The sequence below is a fragment of the Akebia trifoliata genome, chromosome 13 (genome assembly GCF_017979445.1).
Source record: "Akebia trifoliata isolate Shusen 1 chromosome 13, ASM1797944v1, whole genome shotgun sequence".
NCBI classification, from domain to species: Eukaryota; Viridiplantae; Streptophyta; class Magnoliopsida; order Ranunculales; family Lardizabalaceae; genus Akebia; species Akebia trifoliata.
The window spans coordinates 6,571,597-6,588,688 of NC_141387.1; the positions used below are offsets into that span (position 1 = coordinate 6,571,597).

The 17,092-nt window shown below is 35.5% G+C and overlaps 1 protein-coding gene and 1 long non-coding RNA gene across 8 annotated transcripts in view; one reads left to right on the forward strand and one right to left on the reverse strand.

The window, feature by feature from the left end:
- Positions 1 to 17,092, reverse strand: part of LOC147387590 (disease resistance RPP13-like protein 4) — a 76,753-nt gene that overhangs the window by 55,220 nt on the left and 4,441 nt on the right. The gene's annotated exons all lie outside the window — the stretch shown is intronic.
- On the forward strand, positions 5,647 to 15,604 carry LOC147387594 (uncharacterized). Of its 7 annotated transcripts, none has more exons than XR_015171213.1 (10): positions 5,647 to 6,198; positions 6,339 to 6,432; positions 7,587 to 7,706; positions 7,794 to 7,841; positions 8,012 to 8,072; positions 8,191 to 8,392; positions 8,491 to 8,589; positions 10,993 to 11,235; positions 11,492 to 11,661; positions 12,159 to 15,604. It is a non-coding gene; the product is annotated as an uncharacterized LOC147387594 (long non-coding RNA). The 7 variants fall into 7 exon arrangements; XR_015171215.1 differs by lacking the exon at positions 7,587 to 7,706 and adding an exon at positions 8,682 to 8,789; XR_015171214.1 differs by lacking the exon at positions 7,587 to 7,706 and adding an exon at positions 10,300 to 10,330 and having other exon boundaries at positions 5,808 to 6,198.

Sequence of the window (17,092 nt, forward strand, 5' to 3'; positions counted from 1 at the left end):
AGTGTTATATGATGTTCTGGCTTGCGGTCACTCCTGCACGACTCATTACAAAATCTTAAACCCCTCAACCATCCATCATGTTAGAGAGAGAGAGAGATGATCTTTTGACGAGTGTCCATGGTAGAGCGTAGCATGAGAAAAGAGAGACATTGGGTGGGCCACAAACTGACCTTTAGACAAGTGATGAGTAGCCAGACATCATAATCATTTCCACTAGTTAAAATAGGAGTTTAAGTTTTATGGATTGGTTAGGACTGTGGAGATTGTATGTGAGATTAGAGATAAGTAGACATTATGTTGGTACTATAATTATCATTGAAGTCTTATCCTAAAGATTTGAGGTCAGCTAAATGAATTTTGTTTTTCAAATTGTTAACTTTATATCGAAAAAAATATTTTAAATATTGGACTCGGGGTTTGATTGTTCAACTTAGCGAGGAAGTTAGATTGACGATTTAGATTTAAGTTATCACAAGAAAAAGGTTCAAATCAAGTTCAAGTTAAATCGAGGGTGATGATTTTGTAAAGTATCCTCAATTTGACCCAATCGAAATTCAAAATTATCCCTACAGTGTATCACAAATTGAAAAAGAGGAAGTGTGGATGTAACTGCACAAGATGCTGACTTCATCATCATTTTCTTATACTTTGTGCTTTTACTAGGGTCCGCAATATGAATATATATTTAGTCGAGGCATATTCCAATCTATTTTTAGGGCTGTCAATGGATCAAATCATACCCAAAATCCAATCCATTTTGATTCGATAACTTCAATACGGAATGTGTATTTGGGTTTTAATAATGATATAATAGGTTCCCGCCGGATGATCACGTGAAAATTGGAAATTTTGTCGGGCCAAGGCCCAAAACTTTTAGAAATTGAATTTAGAGCTGGTGAATTTCTCCCATCCACTATTAATTTGATGGTTTTGCTCCATCCAAAATAGAGAAGAAAATCGAAAATGAAAAATTCGATGGCTTTGGACTGTTGAGTATGGGCTTTTTTCACATTGTGGACAAACCGTATCCTGATTTGATAAAATATATGATTGTCTACAAGAGCAAAACTTGTATCCAAGACATGTAGCCACATGTCCCATTTGATTTCTTTCTCAAAAATTAATTCAAACTGTAGACACGTGATTTCGTCATTACGATGACCACATCTACTAAGGTTAGGAGTCGCCACCATTCATATTGTAAGTGGGTGTGAATGGTCACCCGATGTGCATTTTTGAAAAAGTGACATTTTGACGTTTAGTGACTCTCGATGGATAAGGTACGGATCAAATCTTGAGATTCGGGGTAAGCGACTCGGTTGGAGAAAAGGGAAGGTGTTAGGCACCCTTTTCTCCCCGTCAAGTGGCGGTAACCTCAACTCAACTCGGTCATTTGAATTAAGAAAATGCGAAAAATAAAGTGCCACGTGTGTGCATTTGTACCTTAAGTAGGGATTTACTTTCGGCTCGATCATAGGATCATCTCATTGAAAGATGATCCTAATGGATCATTTACCTTGAGATCCACTCATCTTAAATCCATTTAAAATAAATGAAAAGGAGAGGGGATAATAGAAGAGAGAGGAGGAGAGGGTAAAGAGAAGAGGGGGTATGGAGTCTTGAACCCACCTTGAAACTTCTCTTTTCTTCTTTCTTTCTTCTTTTATGTCTTCTTGAATCCTTAGTAGACTATGAGAGAGTATATATATTTTTTAGAAGATTATTGTGAAGGTAGAATAGTAGAGGAGAGGTGAGTAGAGATTTGAGTTCTTTTTTTGTGTGAGACTTGGTGTACAGTTAGTAAGAAAGAATTGATAATAGTGGTTGGTAGTGAGAGTTGAGGGATTTTTTTAGGAAGAGGAGGAGGGTATTTATACATGTTGAGGGGTTATTTTAGGGATATAATAGGGTAAAATGAAGAGAAGTGGTAGAATGGTGTGGGGTTTAAGAGAAAGGTGGGGGTAAATTAGAGATAATTGAAGGGCATTTGTGTAAGAAGGGTAAATGGGTTGGATCTTTCAACCCATTTGGGTTGAGTATTAGATGGAATAAAATAAATGAGAGTGGTTGAGAGGATAAGATTGTGTAAGAGAGTAATTAATGGGTGAAGTGAGTTGAGGGGATGGGATTTCAATTAAAAGAAGGGTTGTGTAAGAGGGTGGTTGGTGATATTTTGGGAGGGTGTGGGAGATGATGTCATGTGTCAAAAATGGGTGGAAATGAAGCGTTGAGATGAGTTGATGGGAGAGGTTGAGTGTTTGACTTGAGAAGATGGTGTAGGTTTAGGTTGTAGATGTGGGTTTTATAGGGAATGATGAGGGTAGATTAGGGGGAGGTATAGGTTAGGGGTGTAGGTAGATTAGATTTTTTTAGAGAAAATGTGATGGGTTGATGTGGGTAGATTAGGGGAGGTATAGGTTAGAGGCGTGGGTAGATGTGTTTGATTTGAAAGAAAAGGTGATGAGTTGATGTGTGGGTAGATGAGGTTTATAGAAAATTAATGGGGTAGGTAGTTGGATGAGGGAGGTGAGATAGGGTGATGACATGTGTCATATTTGATTATCAAGATGGTGATTGGTTGATGGGGGTAGTGGTTTGTGGGTTAGGATTATGGGTTGGATAATGAATTGGGTATGGATAGTGGTTTGTGGGCTTTTAGTGTATTGGGCTTGGGTTTTAGGAGGGTTGTAGGTTATTTTGGCTTGGATGGGATTTGCTTTGGGTTGGATCTTCGAGGGTAGGTTCATTTTAGGGTTTAGGTGAAATGGAATCGATTTTAGGTTAAGGGTAAGGTGAGAAATTAATTTGGGAAAGAGTTGAGGGCTTGTGGGCTTTGAATGGGCTTAAGGTATTTGCGAATTCGAAGGTGGAGTAGTAAAAGTAGAGGAGGGGTAGGCATCCCAAGTCTCACATTTTTTAATTTTTTAATTTTTTTGAGTTTTTTGACAATCATTGGTTTGATCAAAAAATGTCACGTGTTGACAAATCGGGCTTTTTAGGCCCGTCGGAGAATTTTATCGAGCATTTAGGTATTCTTGAATACAAAAGCGGAGCAGTGAGGGTTGGACAAGTGGAGGATAGGTCAAACCCCTTTGGTGGGTACTTTAGACTATTGGTAGGTCTCAAGGGCCTTGATTCGATTAAAACACCACTTTTTAGAGATTTGAGCTTTTGAAATCCGTTGGTCAATTTTATCGAAAAATTGATGTTTTGACTGGAGCGGGGTAGATGGGAGCATGTCAGGTTCTCTTGGCGGGCCTCCCAAACCATTAGGAAGTCCTAAGGGCCTTGGTTCGATCAAAATGTCACTTTTCAATGACTTGGGCCCTTTCGAGTAGTGGCACGTTCAAATTGAGGTGTCTACACGAACCACATCCATTTTTATAGATAAATTGATCGATCGATCAATCTCAGAACATTTCAGGCTCATAACACTGCAATTGGTATGTAACATCTCTCATAGCTGAATGAGGAACATAACCATATATGTGAGGTGAAGAGTACTTTTATTCAGCCCTTTTCAACATCTTACTCATAAATGCAGCTATTTATGTTAGTCAAATTTGATCTCATCCCGACCTGATCTAATTGTTATCAAATCAGATTTGGCCCCTATCATTAAGATCCAATAAAAAACTGAACCTGGAGAGGGATCAATCCAATTTCTTGTTGGATCAATTCCTGATTTGATTTGATCCTTATTGGGTTGATCTCAGATCGACCTCAACTTGATCCGGACAAGAACTATAACATGATAACGATGACGACAACGATTTACACAACTAGGGCCATTGATAGAGTTCTTGCCCGCTCCTTAGGGGCCCGTGTGGATGTAGGAACCAAAAGTACTTAGAACATAAGTACTGTCAAAAGTACTACTTGAAGTACTGTCTGAAGTAGTTGGATAAGCATCTTGCGTTTGGATACAGGTTCAGAGAAGTACTTTTAACAAAGTGTTGTATTTGAAAATTATTCTGGATTCTGATAAAATAATCAGAATGCCCTTATATGTTCTAATTATTATTTTTAACATTATAATTCAACTAATTATGCCCTAAAATTAATACTTCATATCAAATATATATATATATATATATATATATATATATATATATATATATATATATAGAATATATAATTTCATATCTATAAGTGATATGAAGTAATGCAACAGCACTCCTTCTCCCCCTTTACCCCTAAAAATTGGAGTATGCACCTTAGTATGGGAATCAAATGAGAATCCATTAATGCAAATACACCCCAAACCTTGATTGTTCCATCAAAGCACTTTCTACTAAAAGGGATGCTTCCAAATGAATCAAGGCGATCTTAAAATGCAAATTAGTATAGGAACTGATCATAACCCATTAACACAAACTTAAGTGTGGATTGTTCCATTGAGTTTTTTTTTTTTTTTTCTAAAGACAGATTAGAGCACTTTATACTATCGGGGATGCTTCTTTAATTTAAATTAATTTTGGATAATTATAAAAACACCACACAAATTAATAAGGGCTACTCACACCATAGTCGAATTGTTTTGTCTTATATAGGTTAAAAGTTTCTGAATGAGTAGATGTTTCGTGAAAATAATCTTTTTGATGAGAACTTCTAACCCTATCAAAACAAGTTCAAGAATTGTAAATCATCCATTTTTTGTAAATCAGTTTTGATGGGATTAGAACTTTCGGAATGGGCTGATTTTTGATAAGATGATCTCTTCATAATAGAAATCATGCTCACCAAAAATCAGCTCATTTCGAAACTTTTAACACATATAATACAAATCAATTCGGCTACGGTGTGAGTTGCCCTTATTAATTCATGGGGTGCCTTTATACTTACCCTTTTATTTTTCCTTTTTCGTTTAGGACAACAAGAGAAGAAACATTAATAGTTACAGTCGAAGACAATAAACAAGAGCATCATGATCCGTGTTCACCTCGAGTATATTTTCACAAATAATGGCAACAATCCACTTTGCCGCATGAAGGTTCTCACAAATTGAATGTTAGCTCCGCGAGAAGCATCTTATACCGACTAAAGATCTCTTGATGATGCTACTGCTACTGAAGAATTACGTGGATAAATTCATGTTTTTCCCTCTCGTTTGGTCTAAATCTTAAAATTTGAGGTCCAATTGCAAAAATCGTAGCAAAAACAACTCTCTGAGGAAACAAACACTCTCAATCAATAACACCATTATTTCTGGAAAATCACACTTGTTGGAAATCGAATCTCCATTACAGACTTTCTCAAGTCAAAGGAAAAGATGAGAGATGAGAAACAAAGAAGAATGAACAAATTAGATAGGGCTAATTGCATTATTTCAAAAAATGTTGAGGGGTATAATTGTCTCAACCAAACAACCCCTAGGTATCTAGGAAAATTTCCTTGTATAGAAAATAAATTATAATATAAATTATCAGGCCAATCCTAACTATCCAATAAGCCCAACTCCCAAGCCTGAACCTAACACCAATCCATTAACTAAATGGGCCTAGTCCTATAACCACTATCCAAACTCGGCCCATTGACAATTGTGACACATCTTAATAATGTTAAGTACTGAAAAGTCCTATATTTACCGTGGGGGCTAAAGAGTAGCATAAATAATACACTACGTCATATTGCGGATTTGGCGGCGCCAAAATTGCGCTTAAAACGACGGCTAAAGACCGTCGTTAATTGCGACTGTTTTCAACTGTCGTTTTAACGTCGTTTCAACCCATCACTGACTGTACTAAGTAAAAGTTGGGGTGCCAATAGCCACTCTAAAACCTCTGAAACTCGATCTAAGCAGAGACAGCTTCTTCTCTCTCGACTTTTTTCTCCATTTACTGTAAAATAAAGGGACGAAAGAAGCGGGGTCGATCTCACTCACTCGATTGCTCTTCTCGCTCGTCTGTTTATCTTCTCGCTCTCTCTCGAATCTCCGCCGCTCTCTCTCGATCTCCGCCGCAGACAGAACTTCTTCTCTCTCGACTATCTATCGTCTCGACTTACTGTAAACTAAAGGGACGAACGTCTAGTACTCACTCGATCTCTGAGTTTCGATCTGTGATTTTGATCATATTTCGATTTGCAATCAGATTTCGATTTGAAAGTTTTAGGGCAGAATCGATCGAAATTTGATCGGAAGTTTTTGTGATTTGTTCGATCTCCCTCCCTTTGCTTTGTTTGTGATCGAATCTTCAGGTATGTTAAAGTTTTTGATTGAATCTCTGATTTTCCTTGATTAATTTAGGATTTCAAATGTTTTCTTCATTGTTAAAGCAAGTTTTAGGTTTTTGTTTGATCCTCATTTCCTAATTATTTTAAATTACTTTCTATCGCAGAGGAAATCCATATAAGATAGCATTTCAGCAACTAAATTTCGATCTCTCTCGGATTTGACACGAGTTTTGGCTAGGTTTCTTATCTAATCTTAAGGTATGTTAAGGCTTTGATCGAAACTCAGATTGTTCTCAATTATTTTAGGGTTTCAGATTCTAATTTTAATGTTATTTGTCAAAATGCTATATATTCTCGGATGTTAGTTGTTTAATTGATATAATTATAAAATCTTCATCTAATCTTGATTCAATTTTTAGGTTTATGATTTTATATGAGACTGATCCTACTTGTGGACAACTGCTGAAATTGTTTGAATGAGTGTTACAATGTTTAGTAATGTTGAGATAATAATTTGAGCAAACTTTGTAATGCTTTAATAGTGTGTTTTAATTTTTAATTGGTGTATTAAATAATTTAAGAAATTGGGGTTTCAATGTCTACAATGTTAAGATAATAAGTTTTACTACGCAAAAAATTTGGCGATAAGCCAACCGATAAACATTTGATTATCAAATTTGTGGTTTGCATAAGAGAAAGGGCCATTCCTAGGTCTATACTGACCACTAATACTCAATAGAAGGTGCAGAGTCTAATCCATGACAGCTTTAATAGACGATCCAGCCTTCATATTAAATGTCATGGATGGCCCTTAGTTTCAAGTTGTTTGATCTGTCAATGATAACATGCACCCTATGACACTGTTGAGACTTGAGGCCTCAAGTCATTACTTAGAGCTATAGAATAATTTCAATTCTTTCAGTAGATATCTTAGACAAAAGAAATAAAGAAAGCTAATCAACTAGAATTCAATGGAGTGCCAACTATACAAATCAGAATTATAACAACCATAAAGAAAGCTAATCAACTTCCTCCTAATTACTCTCCTGAATTTTAACAACACCTCTACATCTCTTAGGTAAGGTTTGTGCTAGAAATATTCAGATTTCACGTAAAAACCAGTTCTCTTGTTCCATTAAATGTTTTAATCGAGATCTCCGTTATATATTCTCTCTTCTTTAATTTATCAATCAAATTAGCTTTTTTTCTTTTCTTTTATTGTGTATTGTATTTGTTTGTTGTGATCTCTCTTACAAATATACAAATTAGATAATGCTTTCAAAGTGTAGTAGTAGTATGGAGTCTAAAACAGGAAGTTTAATTCAACCTATTTACCTATTTTAAACGCGACCACACTTCGCGTTGGATTCATTGACCAAGTCATTCACAATATAACCTGAGAAAGATGATAGGTTTCAACAAATAAAGAAAGAGGTCGTTGAAATGATTAGAATGCGGGCTCCCGCTTTAAAATCCAAGGTACACAATGGGCAGAAGACAAGATATGTGATCTATATGATCTATATGTTGAGGTACTGAATTATGACTGGGATGCCCCTATTTATTTGTATCCAGTAAGAGCCTTGTTTCTTGGTATCTTATTTGTTGATGGGTTCCAGGGGATGGACGAATACAAGGGTCCACAAATCAGAAAGCTGTACGTGGAGGTAGTTCACACGCCCATAGAATGACTTTGTCTTTTATTCGGATAGGCTTATTTGTCTGGTATATTCTGCCATAGAAGTTATTCAAAGTTCCTATGTGCACTGTGTTTAATATTTCCCTTTTCTGAAATCTTACCAATACATTTTTATGTAACCATTAATGACCTTGTCAGGTTGTTGAGCATGGTCTTGGCCATTTGCCATTCACTGAGAAGCAAGTTATCACTCCTACAGGTGTGTTAAGGAATAATTATTGTTACGTTTCTTTTCATTTAGTCTCTTAAGTAAGTTTAATTGTCGTTGTTGCTACTACGACCACCACTACGCTAAAAAATTGTAGTTCCTTATGTAGACTGTGCACACATGGCATGTGTATGAGTGGCATACATTCTAACCTCAGTTTACAAGTTGAAGAATCGTTGATATATTTGCCATCTAAGGAAATCGAAGAGAAAACGTTGCTACTATTGGTTGGGAAGAGTGATGAAGTTGAGAATAGTAATTGTGGAGAAGATCAGAAAGAATCTGAGACTCCCAAAAACTCGGACAACCAGGTTTGTAAAGGATAATAAAATATGATATTAGGATCATTTAATTTTAAGCAAACAGTTGTGGAATTTATTTTATATTATTTTTTGAATTGTGTTGGCAGCGATTGATAGCTTCGGCTCCACCAAGGGTACAACCCACTTCATGGAAAAGGTGCTGTGGATTGTTTGATGTTCTAATGGGCTCCAATAGATGATTCTAGGTGAACAAAACTTTTCTTGAGAAATCTATTTGTTTATTTACACAATTACTTCCTAATATGTTTGTTAGCTAATTGAATCGTATATGTGCTAGATGCAAAATTTGGGAATAAATTTAATTGACGAGAAAAAGTAGAGTTGGGTTCAGAGATATTCTTTAGACATTTGATCAATAGTATTGATTTTTCTTCATTGAAGTTGGGTAAGTGATCCAAAGACTTATAGATCTCATTCCAAGAAAAAGTCATAGTTAAAGGAATGTAAGGCATAGCTCGTTGCATAGTGTGCCACACACCCTCTCATGTGTTTTTTCTTCATCTTCCTTTGCATTTTTTCCCGAATTTCTGACAATGCAGGCTGCATTATTTAAGTTTTGTATGAGTGGAATACATTTTTGAAGGATTAAAGACAATATTGACTTCCCTACATGATGTGCCATCTGTTTTGCATGATTTGTCCATTGAGTAAACAGTTGTTACTATTTCCTCCATTCATCTGACAATTTTTAGTCTTTAAAATATTATTGAACAGCGTAGTTAGCCAGGATATTCTAAAACTTCTATGCATTTTCATGCTTCTATAGGAATACCATCCGGTCCTAAGACTATTTGTTTTCATCATTGCTATATATACTAAAGGGGAACTATAATAGTAAAGATATAAGAAAACAAAAAATGTGACTTGCATGGAGTGGACCCATAATACTAATTCCTTCTTATAACATTACTTGGCTATCATCAATCTGGACCGTCAACAAGTGGTGGATCCATCTGATTGGGTTGATTGCAAATATAGTTATAGCCACATTGACGGTTACAACAACTTTACTCTATTGTGGCCCCACATAATTTTGGTCTCCATTCTTATTTTTTGAGGTGATTGGAGCACTGACTAGAATATAAGTAATCTAGTAATTATTATGCTATTGTATGATTTTCAATTGATAGCTCTCTAAGTCAGATAGGATTCCTAAGTGGAGTCTTTTGTTGTTTTGAAGCAATTTCTAGGATTCTAGTCAATTTTGTAATAGAAAGATTTGCACTGTTAGAAATGTTTTTTAAATATAAATTTGTTAGGTGCCAGAACAGAGCTTTCCCACCTTCTTATTTGGGCTTACCATTGGGGGTGGGTTATGATGGCAAGATGATCTGAGCATCAATGTTGGAATAGGTTAGTAGAAGACTCAGTACATGGCAAGCGAAATATCTTTCTGAAGGAGGAAGGTCATTATTAAATTTCATGTGTCTTCTCTCAATTGCACGTAGTGTGGAGTTAAGGTTGTATAGGTTATTTTGGGATTTCTTGTGACATAGTATTGAAGGAAAGAGAAAGTTTCACATGGAAGACATAAATCATGTTAACGTTTGTGGGTATTTTGTGAGATTATTGAGCATTCATTGGTTAATAAATATGCATATTGTTGTTACAAGTGGTTTTATACTCTAAGTCTTCAACAAGTTGAATGGGTCATTAATTGTCCAAATGGCTTTCGAAATTTTTGCCTTGAATTTTGGAGTTTTGATTGTTAACTTTCAATTTTGAAGTTCAGACCTTTTAACTTGATATCAAATACTAGGCATTTCGTCATTTTTTAACCTGATAGCAATTGGCTATTACTATAATCTCATAATTGGTGAGCTTTCCTCCTTGGGTATTTAGTCTTGTTGTTCTTAATCACAACTGATTTTTGTCATGTTCTCGTCTCTCTGCAGAGTTATTCCCAAGACACTCATGCCTCGAAAGGTATGTCTGTTCTTACCAAAAAGTCCAAAATTTCTCATAATACTTAGCATAAGAGAAACCATTTAGCTTATTTAGAGTTTTTGAGGTTTGAGTAGAAAGCCTCCTAAGGACTTTTTGGTAATAACAGACATACCTTTCGAGGCATGAGTGTCTTGGGAATAATCATCGCTTTCCCAAGGAGCGATGTTTCACGACCATTTTGTTATGTTTATATTGATTTGGTATTTATCCAGCTATGAGCAAACAGGGTATTTTTGGAAGGAAAATGAGTTGGTTAAGATTTCGTAATCATAAGCTAGGGAGAGTTGGTTTTGGATTGGGAAACATACAATTTTGTAAGTATACCCTGAAATCATTACCAAACATAGTGAAACATTCTCATCTCTTATTTGGGGACATAGACATAACAAACCACACAAATATTGATTTTTTTCTTATTTATTGCATCACATATATATCTATATGTGGTGATCCGCACTCGCATGTTTCTTGCATTCTAGGCAATTCTTGGGAGAAGTTGTTTGCATTTCCTACACAAGTATTAGAGCTTTGTACCTTCTAATTGAGGAAGGATTTCTCTTGACTGTTTGGGAATATTAACCAAGCTAAAATTTAGTGGCACCCATTGAATGGGTATATGACACGTGCCATGATAAACGCAGGTTAATGATGGATAATTGACCCTTGAATGTGCTTAAAGAATGGAAAGATGGGAGTTGATCCTAATTTGGTGGGCCCAAGAAAGAGGAGAAGCACGAAAATTGCAAGTTGCAACTGAGTCAGAAGATGACTTCAAATTAAAAAACATTTCTGCTTTCACACACTCTTTGTGTTGACCAAACCAAAGAGAAGCAGCTTTGAATAAGTTCCGTTTGAAGCGGAAAGACAGATGCTATGATAAAAAGGTAAATTTATAGCAATTGTTACTAATGCATGTGATCATCGTCATCTTCTTCTATTGATTGCATTTCATCCCTCTTTGGCATTTGAAAACACTGATGTTTAGTGCACTTAACCTTCTATTACTACTGGTATTAGTTATATTCTTTAAATTGCCTGCTACATTTAAAATTATATGAATAATTTTTTGAACACTTGATCCCAATATCTGCATTCTGTCTTTACTGCTTCAATGTCTTAACCTGGAATTATCTCATACAGGTTAGATATCAAAGCAGGAAAAGACTTGCAGAGCAGCGTCCGCGAGTGAAGGGACAATTTGTTCGCCAAGTGCTAGCTGACCCCCCGTCATCATCTCTATGATTCATTTTCTGCATAGACGCCCAACTGATGACATATGCTTGGTTTCATGACGCTTGAGAAACTAGATGGTAAGAGTTAAGATGATAACATCATTAGCGTGTATGGCGCCATTGAGTTTTTTACTTCAATTTTCTTGCACATAGTGTATACACTACATGCCTCTCTCTCTCTCTCTCTCTCTCTCTCTCTCTATATATATATATATATATATATAGATACCATGAGGGGTCTATATGTATGTACATTCACTACAGGCTCACAAGATTTCGCCCAATTTCGTTGATTCAATTATTGAAGAGGAGCTTAGTTCAAGAACCCATGATTTAGAAGCCAAACTAACATGATAAATGCCTTAAATGAAGAGAATGGTTCTTTAAGAAGAGATCTTGTGTCTGTTAAGCAAAATAAGGCCGCAATGGAGTCCTTAGAAGATGACCTTGCGTTAAGGTCAGATGAACTCAATGAGACCATTAATCACAACCAAATGTTTATTTGTGAAGTAGCTAAAAATAAATTGAAGATATGTTGCCAAATAAATTTCACCACTAACTATGTTTATCAACAGATCTCTCAATGCAAAGCACATATTTCTGAGCTGAATTTGCATGCAGAAGCACAGGCACGTGAGTACAAGCAAAAGGTTGGTTATCACTCTCCGCTTTATCGAAATGAAGATTGCAAGATATATTTTTTCCTTGTTTAATTTTCTGAATCTGATCAGTTCTAAACCAGTTCAAAGCATTGGAAGCCATGGCTGAACAAGTCAAACCCGAACTTGCATCCTCCCACCTTGCAAACTCGTCATCAACTAAACTAGAAAAAAATGCATCAAAGTCTAGAGGATCGGGTTCCCCTTTTAAATGCATTGGATTGGGCTTAGCACATCAAGTAAACTCTGAAAAGGATGAGGAGCTCACTGCGGGGAGTCTTCGAATCGATGAGCTTGAAGGCTTCGAATCGATGAGCTCAAGTGGTAAGTTAGGTGCATAAACATTAAGATTCTCTAAGCCTTGACATCGTATCAATCGAAATTCTTTTAGAAGAGGGCATGTGGAAATAAGTTTATGAGCTCTTCTTCTTCTTCTTTTTCTTCATGCTCCTCTCCTTTCGCCCAAGTGTCGTCCCAAGTCATCATTCGCCCAAGTGCCGTCATCATAACTCCAAGGCAGTGATGTGAGTTTGTCACAATTCACTTCAAGTTGTTTTAAGAATGGCGTGGCCTTTTTCATCTTAAGCCAATCTATCTCCAAGTTTTCTAGATTATGGAAAATTAAGTTCTCCAATTCCCAAACCACATTGTCATTCCCAAAGAATTTTGTACTCATTCGAGTAATGTTTATTGAAGAACTGATATAAAGTCGTTGCAAATTTGGAAGAGTAGTTGGATTGATCCATTCTGGTGTTGTTTCGCCTGGATACTTTACGAATATTAGTTCCTGAAGCTTCTGAAGAGGAGGAATCTCATAATCAACTTTACCTATGATTTGCTCACTTATCTCATCTTTGAATTCTACCACTAACAACTCAAGTTGTATGAGCTCAGATAAGACTTTCAATTCCTCTTCTTTTAAATGATCTTCTGAATTGATGATAATCTTGAGTTTTCTGGGTAGCGTCAACTTTTTCAAGTCAGAAAGGTGACACCCATCTTCAACATTGGAATTTGCAAGCCTAAACCCCCAAAGTAGTTCAAGGTTTGCTAGCTTTTCAATCCCTTTGGGTAGATACTCTATTTGTTCACATCCTTCTACCACCAAATTGGCTAGTTTCTCCAAAGTCGTCACCTGTCTAGGAAGCCCTTTTAAATTATAACAATCTCCTAGATAAAGAACTTGAAGGTTTTGAAGTTTTTCTATAGAATCCGGGAGTTTGTCCAAACATGAAGACATTATTACGAGGCAAATAAGATGTGACAGAGATCCTATCCCACTCCACCAGTTCACCTCGGAAGGGACTCTTTTTGAAATGTTATGGGACTCGAATTGGATATGTAAAACCCTCAACCATTTTAATTGGGGTCCCATATTTAAAGAAAAAAACTTGTTTTCATCCAAGTTTACCCCCATCATTGTTCGCAAACATTGGGAATTGATTTGATCCATCTTTGAATTCTCAAGGTGTAGACGACGTGTTTTTTCTGTCATCTAATCCCCAAAAATTTTCTTCCTTGGCAATATTTATAATCATGTCGCGTACCATATCATGGACTTTACATATACAACATCTTCTTTCATATTGATCAATCTCTTCAACTAGTAACAAACTACGGCCAATTAATTCATCAAAGTAATCTAACCCAATCTCATATGTAGTCCTTCCATCCCTTTCTCGAACAAATCCCTCACCAATCCAGCCAAAAACAACTTCAGTATCAGATATTTCATAATCTTCTGGATATGCTGCAAAATATAACATACAAGGCTTCAAATGTGTTGGAAGCTCTTCGTAGCTTAACTGTAGTGGAGAGGAAATTAGCACATCTTGGACCGCCAACTCTTGTTTTAGATGCATAGATATTCGCCTCCACTCATGGATAGAGTCTCCTTTCCCTAGCATCACTCCACTAATGACCTTGATTGCCAAAGGAAGTCCTTTACATTTATAAACTATCTCTCGGCCGATGTGTTCTATTTTTGGATTTGGACATTGACCTCCATTGTTGGCAAATGCTATTTTGGTGAATAATGACCAATCGTTTCCATTGGAAAGAACTTTCGGGCGATGTATGTAGCTTTCAATGGCTCCCATTGATTGAGCCACTAACTCCTTCATTGTCGTAATAACAACACAACCACTCTTGTTTGTTTGAGACAAAACAGACTTCAAGCTCTCCCACCACAATCCTTCATGAATTCCCCAGACATCATCCAAGATAATCAAGTACCTCTTCTCATCCAACTGGTTACGTAGCTCTTCAAGTAGTCCACATAAATCAATGTTTTCTAATTTCTTGTCCGGATTCAGTTTTCCCAAAAGATTCTTAACTAATTCATTATATTTGAATGTCTGGGAAACTATTGCAAGCAAGACATGATCGAACGAATCCTTCACACATTGATCATTTATTATCTTTTGAGCAAGGGTCGTTTTGCCTATCCCGCCCATCCCCACAATCCCAATGACCCTCATGGGTCCATGTGCTTCAATGGCCCATTGCTTAATTTTCTTTACATCATCTTCTAGGCCTACTATGTTAGCATCATTCATCAAGATTGGATATCTTGTCGGTCGACTAGTTCCGGCATGTTCATCACTAGGAAGACTGATAGTTGAAGGCATGTAAGTTTTCATTCTCTCTCTAAGATCTCCGATTTCTTGATTTATTTGACTCTGTCTCTTTCCCATTTGGTAACGGTGTTTCAATAATGAAAAAGAGAAGCAATAGATGAACTTGGATTCCCGTCTGTTTCTTTGTTGTTGTCTTAGAAACAACTCACAATCTTCTGTAATGTCGTCTGCTTCATATAGTAATTCTATCAGTTCCCTTGCAACAATCTTCAGAGGTCCATTTCGATCCTTTATCCTCACGCTATTTGCGACTTGGAGAAAGCTTTTCATGTGAGGAAGTTCCATTTGCATTTTTCTAAACTGTTTGTGAAATTCAAGCACTTGACACCCTTCATTTAAAATACCTTCAAGCACTTTTTCTACTAGAACACTAATAACTGCTTCCACCATTTTCCTGTAAAAGTGTAAAGCTTTGTAAGTAATATAACAATAGAAGTGTAAAGGTTAACACAATCATATGCATGAGCACACAAGTTATGACGCATGGAGTTGTTACCTGGACCTAAGATTTAAGTGTGGCCCACTAGCTTCCTCAATGTGGTAGAATCCCAATCATTTATATCTTTAAAAGGGAACCCTCTATTATAAGATTAATTAGTAAGAGACCACGAGGGATTAGAAAACCTTTTAAAAGAGGACTACTCTAGGCACTCTATCTTCTCTCAAGTCTCATCTATATAGATTTTTCATAGTCGTCTCAACAAGGTTCTAACAACTTAGCAAATATTTTAAAATGATCAAAATCTTGAACTGAGAGGTATTAAGATTGAGTCGGATTTTCTGTTATTAATCAATGGCCTCCCTAGAACTAATCTACCTTGGAATTGGACTCTTGAACCATATTTAATTTCAAGTGCAAAATTGAATTAATTAATTGGGTAGCTATGATGCCAGGGAACTCTCTTATCTTTTCTAATTTAATTATTAGAAAAAAAAAAAAACTTTTATAGGAGATTTATTATCTTTGCCTTTAATTAGGCTTGTATTTTAATGATTCTTAGACCTCTGTAACATTTCTCAAGTTTATACATAATAAGAATTTGCCTGTTTAGCTAAAAATAAAAATGAATCGGCCTCCCTTATGGTGTATTCTTCTAAGATATTAATAATCTATGTAAGATGAATGTATGCTAGGTTTAATACTCACATGTGGTTTCAAATCCTTGGTTCAATGAACCAGCACATTTTGAAAATAATTCCATATTTCGATATTTGGATCAATTGATTTTTCCAATTTTAGTTCAATTAGTTTCCAGATTTTGAACGACTGATTTTCCAATTCTAGCTCAATCGGTTTTTTCAATTACATGACCAATCGGTTTCTTCAATTTTAGTTTAATCAGTTTTCTAACTTTTGGTTCAATAGATTTTTCCAATTTTAGTTCAATTGATTTTTCCAATTTAGAGCAATTGTTATTTATGAGTTTTAGTTCAACCAAATATTAAGGTTTATTGTTTTAGTTAATTAAAATAGTGAAAATAAGGTATATATATATATTTTTACTATTATCTCAGATATTAAATTTTATCATTCATGATATATTAGTGCAAAAATATTGCATGTTATGATCACAATAGATAATGATTATGAAATTATTATGTTAAATTTCATGTAAGAGTAGTGAATGTTACGGGCTAAATTTACTTTGATATGTATTATTGGCCTAATAGGTCTTAAAGTGGTCTAATTAGTTAATAAAACTTATTACAAATAGTCTTTTACTTTATCAAGTTTGTTATCGATCAAAAGCTTACTTTATGAATCAGTCTAGCATGACTAACTCAGTAAGATTTCTAATCTTACTAAGGTCATTGGACCAACATGGATAATCAAATTGACAATCCAACAACATATACAGCCTTCTAGATTTGATGGAAAAACTTAGATTCGGATCCAGGAAAAATAATTCAAAAAGAAAGAAAAAAAAAAAAAACCTTTTTGAGTTTGATCAAAGGTGTTGAAAATTGATGGCTAATGAACTCCTAAATTTAAAACTAAGATTTAACGGTGACAATTAACATTTTTTTAAAAAGAAATATTTCTTTGATTTTCTTTCGTTCCTTCATAGTCCTCAAATTCTAATGATTTCCTATAATTTCATTTCTTCTTTTTTCTTTGGCACATTTGACATAGAAATTACGCACGCTTAGGACTGCTGTCACATTTTGATGATTTTAAAAATCACGCTACGCTAAATACATATGACTACG